Genomic DNA, 9,917 nt, shown 5'->3' on the forward strand with positions numbered 1-9,917 from the left:
AAGAGGGAAAGAATTTCATATATAAAAGACAACTATAGAAAATTCCTGAAGTGATGAGTTGAAGTGTCTTTAGTCATGGAACAATCAGGAGGCCCCGGTTAACTGGATCAAAGAGTAGTTGTCAGGGAGTAAGGTGTAAGAAGATTGGACAGGAGGAGTGTTGTGAAGGGTTTTGAATGCTAGAGTATTTTGTATTTTATCTTTGAGGTTATAGAGAGCCACTGAAGTTTACTGAGTAGGAGTATGACCTAAACTTTAGGAAAGCCATCAGAATGTAGTGGATAAAGTACTAGTCTATAATTGGTTTCCAGTTATTCTTCAGATACTATCCACATAATATAAAAAATTGTGAAAATAGAATTGATAAGACTTTGCAATTAATTGGACATGAGGATAAGTGAGATGAAGAGTTAATTATGACTCCAATATTATGAACATGGTTGACTGTAATAATAATGGTACCTTTGAAGGAAATTAAGTGATTTTAGAAATCAAGAAATTTTTGGATCTTCTATTGTATCCAATCTAAATTTTATTCCAAACTTCAGACCATCTGGACATCTGAGCTGCATAATCTGTATTATTTTTTTCATCTCATGTTGTCATGTTATATTCTTTCCTTCTTTACTCTAGTTTATGAAAAAGAAGAACTATATTCCATTCCACATTCACTCATTATACACAATAACCAACTTTGCAAATTATATAGCTTGATTCTACCTTATCCTCTCTTCTCCAGGAGATTGTCACTACAACCACAACCCTACTTAATCTTTGTTCTCTTTCTATCTACTGGTTTTTGCTCTGTTACATGCAAGCATTCTGAATAATAATAATAACTATAATTTATGATAATATCTAGTATTTATATAGAGTTTTAAGGTGTGAAAGTACTTTTCATGTATTATCTCAATGACCCCCACAATAACCTCATGAGGCAGATGTTAATATTGTCCCCAAACTGAGGCTGAGAGGTTAAATGACTTATTTAGGGGCATACAACTAGTGAATACTTGATGGTAGATTTTAATTCAGGTCTTCCTGACTCAAGGTCAAGCATTGCATTCTCTGTGCCACCTAGTTGTCTACTGTAACACCTATCTGCCTACCAAAGTTTCTTTTATCCAGGAAAAAAAACCCTACATAGACCCCTATCTCATAAAATTATCAGCCTGTTCCTTTTCTTTATCTCACAACCCAATTCCTAAGGTAAAAGTGTCTACACCTGTTTCCTGCACTTCTTTTCCTCCCATATCTTCTCAAACTTTTGCAATCTGTCTTCTGACCTCATCATTCAATTGAAGCTGCTGTCTCCATAGTTACTAATGATTTCTTGATTGCTAACTCTAGTGACCTTTCTTAATCTTTCTTATTCTTGCCTTCTCTGTAGCATTTGCCGCTAATAACTCTCCTCTCCATCTGGATATATTCTCTTTGGATTTTTGTGATACTACTGTCTAGTTCTCTATTCTTTTACTTATTTCTCTTTCTTGGTCACCTTGATGATTTCATCTTCTGAATCATGATTCTTAAATATTTTATGCTCAAAGACTTTTTTCTTGCCCCTCTTCCATTATCTCTAAATATTCTCCCATTTTGAGACCATATCAGTTCCTATGGTTTATCATCCCTCAGTAGATGACTCCTACAACTACATATCTGTCCACTACATATCCATCCCTAATCTCTTTCATACTTTAGTCTCACATTTCCAAAATGCTTTTTGGATATTTTAAACAGGATTTTCCATAGGCTCAAACTCAACTTGTATCAAAAATAACTCATTATTTTTTCCTTAAAAACCCTTCTTTCTCCCAAACTTCATATTTCTATCAAGCTTGGCAATACTTCCATTTCCTCTTGTTTGCAGCCATAGCATTATTACTTTCTCTCTCTTCCCACATATATCATCCACAACAAACTCTTGTTTTATCTCCTCAAGATCTATCATATTGCTGCTCACAAAGCCACCATTAAGGTTCAGGACTTCATCACTTCCTTTCTTGTATTATTGCAGTACCTTCCCATTGAGTCCCAACGTCTCAACATCTCAAGTCTAGTTCACTTCTCATTCCATTCACCACCTAGCTAACAAAGTGAGTTTTCTCTAGCACAAGTTTAACCCTATTCCTCCCCTAGCAAAAACAAAATCCAAAGACATCCTATTGCTTCACAGGTAAAAATAAATTTTTGCAAGTTTTTAAAGTTCTTTACATACTGGTCCCAAGTTACCTTTATAGAGCATTTTTTTTAGCATTTGACACAGAATAAAAAACTCTTCACAAATTTGCATGTCATCCTTGCACAGTGGCAATTTGAATCTTTTCTGTATTATTTCAACTTTAATATGTATACTACCAAGGTGAGCACCTTCCTAAACATTTTCCATTATTCCTCAGCCAAACTTGCCTTCTTAGTGTTCCTCACACAGTGTACTTGAGCTCTTATCTCTGCATCTTTTCACCAGATGTCCTCCAAGATGAAAACATAAACATACCTTAAATCTATCTCCAAGCATCCATTTTTTCCTTCAAAATTCAACTCAATCAACACCTTCAACACAATACCTTCCTGAGTCCTCCAGCAGTTAGGTAGACTTCTCTCCACAATGTACTTGTTATTAAATTTGTACTTGAATATGCAAGTGTAGTCTCCTTTGAGAGAATCTAAGCTCCTTGATGTAACAAAATATTTCACTTTTGTCTTGATATCCCTGGTGCCTAACACTGTGTTCAGTATAAAATAACAATTTAATTAAAACTTGTCCATGCTAATCTATACATGAAATAAGATAAAAAAATTTAAAAGATCATGGGGGCAGCTGGGTGGCTCAGTGGTCTGAGAGCCAGGCCTGGAGATAAAATGTCCTAGGTTCAGATTTAGCCTCATACATTTCCTAGCTGTGTGACCCTGGGCATCACTTAACTCCCTTTGCCTAACCCTTACCACTCTGCTGTCTTGGAACCAACACATATTAGTTATTCTAAGGTGGAAGGTAAGTATTAAAAAATCATAGGGTATCTGTATTATATTTATTAGAATTATCATTGTAAATTTTCATTCATCCATAAATAGATCAGTTTATAATATAGCTCTAAATCAACCTAGAAGGCCTACAAAAGTTCCTTCACCCTTCCAAAGGATAAAGTCCCAGAAAGTTCAAATCCCCTGGGTTACCCTGCTCTATTAAGACCTACAACATGGGCTTCCTATTTTTCTGTTATCCAGGGTTTGAATATCAAATAACTAACTATTACTACCTAGTTTCTACCCCAACACTCTCAGTGAGTCAGTCTTAATTCTTTCAAAAATTAAAAAAAAATTTAAACCCTTACCTTCCATCTTAGAATCAATGCTGTGTATTGGTTCCAAGGCAGAAGAGTGTTAAGAGCTAGGTGATCAGAAGGAGGAAAGTTTAAGTAACCTACTAGTCTGTCCAGATAGAGCAGAGATGCTGACTCACCCACCAATTGACCATGACACATTTAGAGGTAAACTAGGTAGGATGAATATTATGAAGAAACTCCCCCAGTACTATGTTGCTAAAGGAGAAAATGTATCTCCCTCATATTGGGAGGGATTAATACATTTATTCTCCTTTTCTTCATATTTTATCACAATAAGTGCTAATTGATGTTAACTTGCTAAATGGATCTGGAGTGGTCATTACTGATAGCTAAAAGTGAAGAATCACAGTGCAATAATGGTTCAAATGATGACATTTAGATAAAGGCATCCCCAACAACTTGGGGATAATCCTAGAACTCTGGATTCTGAGAGACCTCCTGAAAGACCTGAGAGACCTTCCTCACTCTGGAAGAGTGAGTTCAATTATTACTGTATATCTACTATATTATATATTTAGTAATTAATTCTTTTCAGAGGAAACCTAGACATGAGCAAAATTTGAGCTTTGTTTTATAGATTTTTCTCAGAGTTCTTTTCTGGAACAGAAGCAGGATGAGTCAAGAGTAAAAGGACAATCGACAAATGGTCAAGGGACATGAATAAGCAGTTTTCAAATAATGAAATCAAAACTTTCAATAAGCGCATGAAAAAGTGTTCCAAATTCCTCCTGATTAGAGAAATGCAAATTAAAACAACTCCGAGGTACCACCTTACCTATCAGACTGGCCAATATGACAGCAGAGGAAAGTCATAAATATTGGAAGGGGTGTGACAAAATTGGGACATTAATGCATTGCTGGTGGAGTTGTGAATTGATCCAACCATTCTGGAGGGAAATTTGGAACTATGTGCAAAGGGCTTTAAAAGACTGCCTGGCCTTTTGATCCAGCCATACTACTGCTGGGTTTGTACCTCAAAGTGAATATAAGTAAAAAGATCTATACAAAAATATTTATAGCTGTGTTCTTTGTGGTGGCAAAAAATTGGAAAATGAGGAGGTGTCCATAAATTAGGGAATGGCTGAACAAATTGTGGTATCTGATGGTGATGGAATACTATTGTGCTGATAGGAATAATGAACTGGAGGAATTCCATGTGAACTGAAAAGCTCCAGGAGAGGGGAGAGAAAAAGAGGTGGGGTATCATGAATCATGTAGCCATGGGAAATATTCTAAAGGAAAAAAAGAGTACCAGGACAACCTCATGCCTATTATTTAGAGATCAGTATCACCAGAACTAGGGCAGCTAGGTGACACAGTAGATAGAGAGTGTGACATGAAGTCAGGAAGACTCTCCTTCCTGAGTTAAAAAAAATCTGGCCTTAGGCACTGAACAGCTTTTTGACTCTAGGCAAGTCACTTAACCCTATTTGCCTCAGTTCATCATCTGTAAAATGAATGAGAAGTGATAGCAAATCACTATGGGATCTCTACCTGAAAAGAGGTCACAAAGAGTCAGACACAACTTAAAAATGACTCAATAACAGCAACAGCCCTCCAGAATTAAATTTGGTATACATGATTACAGAATCCTGCTCCTTGTGAGATGGATATCCCTCACTCTGAGCCTTAACATATAATAAAGCCAGGAATACATTATATAATTTCTCTCAGCCTCATTTTCCCTGTCTGAAAGCTATGAATAATCATATTTGTACTTCTTACTTCACAAAGTGGTTGAGGAAAGTACTTAATAAATCTAAATGAGCTATAAGATATACATCAAATATTGTTAAGATTATTTTCTGTCACACAGAATAAAATGAAGCTTCTCTCATTCTCTTTTAGCATAGCTCTCAGCTTGCTTTTAAACTGGAAGGTTGCATTGTCTCATGTCAAAGCCTGCTTAATGGGGCCTAAGGAAGTATTGATTTCTAATTCTAATTCCATACTTTTTGAAAAATGCTTGCATGTCTGTATCTTAGTGTTAGAGTTAAGAATTATGTTGTCAATACACGGGTCATTTTTATAGATATACATGTTTGTATTGAGCTACAAAGTTCCTTTCAAGTCCATTTGTTTGTTAGTATTCGTTAAATATCTACCCTCTTTTGGGCAAATTCATTTCTGTTAATGAGTAAGGTTCAACATAAAATAGCATCCTTTTAGATATAGATTTACTCAAAAGATCCCAGGAATTTCTACCTGGGAACAGCAATAATTACAGTAACAAATATTTATTAATTGCACACTTTGTTCAATGTGCTTGTCCTTGGCATAGATGTGGAATTTAACTCATTTACACAGTATCTGACTTAATAGAGTTTAATGTTCATTGGAATAAATTTTACTCAGAAATTACCTCTAAGAGCTGAGCTCTTAATAATTTTGTGAGCAGTGCAGCTAGCTATTTATGAAAAATGATATATTACAGACACTTGGACCCTTCCAAAATTCCCTAGGATGGTGTAGGAAATCTCTTTCCCTAAGAATCACACCATAGTTTTCCAGGAGCTGACAATTCCTTCAAGTTGTTCCCAGCGTTACTCTCATTAGTCATGAAAGATTAATTACCAGGAACCATAGATGCATGGGATACTCTCAGAGACCTCAGGAGAGGCCATCATCCTTTCATAGAGATGTATTCTTCAAATGGCACTCTTAAATCCTCATGATGAGTACCTTTGAAGAAAAATGTGGTTTCAATTCACTTACTCTCATTTTCTCTATCTCTAGCAGTTAGAGTGGACTTTAAGGTATGCGAAGTGCATGCTATCTCTTCCGATCCATAAAACAACCCTGTGTGTAGGTATTATTATTATCATGCCCATTTTACAGATGGGGAAACTAAAGTGAAGAGTGGTTAAGAGACTTCTCAGGGCCACACAACTAATATCTGAGGCAAGTTTCAAACTTAGGACTTCCTTTCTCTAAGATCGATAGTCTATTCGCCACATTGCTCTATATACTAACTACCTCATTCAAAAGTTTCAATATTTGGGGAATTAAGACCATAGATTTGGAATATGGACATGCCTTTACAGCTTATCTCATTAAATTCCCCTCACTTTGTAGATAAATACTCTAGAGAAGTTAAAAGTCTTGCCTAGGATTAGATAGCTGGTAACTAACTAGGTGAGATTTGAATCCCTTCATGTCTCTTAGGGATTCACTTTATCAACCCACATTCTCTCATTATCATATGCAAAAAACAAATTCCATCATGGAAACAAAAATAACAATCATCTCACTGACTCCAAATTTAAGGTACACCATGAGCTATAATGCATGATATCTTAATTACAAGAAGTTTTAGTTTAAGATAGTTTTTTCCACTCCTCTTATTTAATTAAAATAGGGAATTCCCAGGGAGGAAACACCTTTTTTCCAATGTGTGTTTATAGCTATTCAGTGGCTTATAGTCTTAGAATTTTGTCTGAGGACCTGAAATATTGAATGACTGATCAACCATCCACATAACCAATAGACATTTATTAAGTACCTACAGATGTAAGACTTTGTGATACTTGAACATCATGGTTGTGAGGGCCTCTCAAGCTCTTTTCAGGCAGTTAATCCATGACTTTTGGCACTCAGTTATTATCTGTGGCTCTAAGAAGGTATAGCATGCATAGTGTCCACATCCTAGCAAATCTTCTCATCAGATGGGCTACACCAGAGTGAGGGTAACCAGTAGACCTCAAACCCATTGGTGAGTTATGGAGGTGTCTACCCGAATAATGTGAAGACTTTCTCTGGTAGATCAGAACAATTTGTTCCAAAAGCCATCAAAGTGTCTAAAGCAGATCCTGTGGAATGAGCTTTTCAGACATCGAAGATGCTAAGGTAATATGATGCATTTTGGGTCAATACTGGTTGTCCTGACTTGTCTTGTCACGGGTCTCTGATGTTTCTGGAATAAAATAAGACCGATGACATCATGCACATATGTCGATCTAAACTCCAATTCATGCACAAGTCAAGACATCACCCAAAGATGTCATTGGTCCTCTTCAAAAATGAAGGAAAACAACAACTTGAACTCAGGTATTCCTGAATACAAGGCTACATCTCTATTGAGGATGCCATACTTCCTCTCTCATATTAAGTAATCAAATCACATAGATCTGAAAACTTCCTTAGCTTTTGTTGGAAGAGGAAACATAAAAAGTAGAGCAAGGCTGGTGAAAACATAACATGCTGTCCTTGAGCTACCAAGAATGACATTTCTAATGTGCATTTTCAAGTGCCCTCTGATTTTTACACAATTATAGAAGAATAAATTCCCTTTCAACATTTAGCTCATGTTTCTATGAAAGATAAATTTAGGAGAAACTGCTTCAAGAAATACTAGACAACTGAAAATGGCAAGGGAAGAAGTTTCCTAATCAGGGGCACCCTAATGTTTAATTGTGTATTTCCAAATGAAAGAAATTTTGACCAATAACTATTATTAGTGAGGATAATCTCAAGTTTAAGTTAAGGCCTCTGGCTACATCTCAAGACCTATATTTGGGGACTGTGTTGGGTGTTGGGAATACAAAAAAGAAAATGAAATAGAATCTGCCCTTTAGGAGCTTATATTCTATTGGCTACTCTACAAATTCATGGAGGATTCTATTCCCAACTTTTAAGAGAAGGCATAAAAAATCATACACTTGTCTAGGTACTAGAAATATAGATTATCACTTTCCCATTGATTTAGTGTTTGCCATTCAAATAAGAATTAGGGCTCAGTGAAAGAATGCCATATAAATTTAGCATCATTGACTGAAATGGAAGGGGACTTAGAGTCCACCAAGGCAAATATCCTCATTTCAAAGATGAGCAACTGAGGCCCTTAGAAATATAGTGTTTTCCTCAAGGTCACATTAGTAATATTCTTTCTAGTGTACTATACCTACTGCCTCCTGCTAACTCATTGCTACTGAGGAAAAAAAATTGGTTACCTTAGAGATTTCTATTAGTTTTCAACAGTTTCAGAAATGTGAGGTAATTTTTTAAAAATTCTGTTTAGAAATTTCTAAGAACAATCATTGCTAAAGTAATTTATTAAAATGTATCATAAGTTCTTTGCCTTTCTGCATTTTCTATATCTTGTCCTTCCCTCATCTTTTACAGACAGATAACAGTATAATTGAAAAGGTAATATTTAGTGTCTGGAACTATGTTGAATTGCAGTTGGCTTTAACAAGAGTTACCTTTTAATTGAAACATCATGCCTCACTGGTTTTTTTGTTTCCAACATCTCCCTCCTACTTTAGTTAAGAATTTCATCACCAGAGAAACTGAATATTTGAAATTGTTACTGGCTATTGCATTCACATTTCTGCTTTGGCATATTTGTTCCTCAATGGAATCAAACATCAAAAGCCCTCTCAGTTTAAGTAATAAAGTTTTGTAGCAATGAAAAGTAGTTATTTAATCATCATATATTTATTGATCCTTCTATGTGCTAGGAACTGAAGGGAATATAAACATGAATAATTTAGGACAACTTTCACTCAGGAAGTCCACCTTCGGGTTGATCAAAGTGGACAAATATCTATAAAATATATGCTAACTTTTAAAGGAAGCATACAGAGAATAAATTTTGTGATAATTGGCAAGAAAAAGAGATCATTATAGAATGGAAAATAGTAAGAATAAGGTGATAGTGGTAAGAGTAGAATGGAGCTATTGTTGAACAAAAATGGGATGTAGTAGAAGAGAGAATGTAAGGCAAGAATTAGTTGAAGTTTAGACATGGTTAGGTATGGCTTCAAGTAGGTGATAATGCTATTGACAAGACTTAGGCTTCTTTTTCATTGTGTAGGTTCAATCTATTGATATGGGGCTTCATTCTTTTTGCTATCTAATACTTTAACTGAGAAAAATGGGAATAACTCAGTCACTGGTTTGAAATTATTTTATGAGTCAATTATTCAGGGTATTATTGCTTTAAGCCAGTGATGGGCAAACTTCAGCCCACGGGCCAGATGTGGTCCCCTAAAATGTTCTATCTGGCCGCAACATTATTCCTAATCTGACAAATGCAATGAGTAGGATACAATACAATGAAACTATTAAAGAGTTGCCTTAGAAACAGACTGACAGGTGAGCATTTCCTTTCCTTTAGCCCCATCTTTAAAAAGTTTGCACATCACTGCTTTAAGCAATACCTACCATTATACAAAGACAAGCAATTCAACTCAGTTCAAACAATGTGCTTTCAATGTATGCTGTATGGAAGGAAATATGAAATCAGAAAAATGAAAATCAGTTCTTGTCTTTAAAGAACTTACATTCTTCTCGAAGGATACAAAATGTACTCATGTATGAAAACACAAGATTATCTGAAAAGGGTAAAGGATACTAGGAACTAAGGGAATTTAAAAAAAAATCTTCTCGTAGGAGGTAGCATCTGAGAATAACCTTAAAGGAAATGCAAAAAATATAAAAGAAGGAGGTCTAGCAGCACTTAATTTTAAACTATATTCTAAAACAGTAATGATCAAACTATGTCATTGGATAATGAGTAGAAAAATAGATCAGGGGAACAAAACAGATATAAGACAAATAGTAGTAAAA

The 9,917-nt window shown here is 35.4% G+C and overlaps 1 non-coding gene across 1 annotated transcript; it reads right to left on the reverse strand.

Moving 5' to 3' along the window:
- Positions 1-2,263: 2,263 nt before the first annotated feature.
- Positions 2,264-2,370, reverse strand: LOC123232726. The gene has a single exon (XR_006505247.1). It is a non-coding gene; the product is annotated as a U6 spliceosomal RNA (small nuclear RNA).
- Between the last annotated feature and the right edge of the window lie 7,547 nt (positions 2,371-9,917).

Source organism: Gracilinanus agilis, chromosome 1, assembly GCF_016433145.1.
Source record: "Gracilinanus agilis isolate LMUSP501 chromosome 1, AgileGrace, whole genome shotgun sequence".
NCBI lineage: Eukaryota > Metazoa > Chordata > Mammalia > Didelphimorphia > Didelphidae > Gracilinanus > Gracilinanus agilis.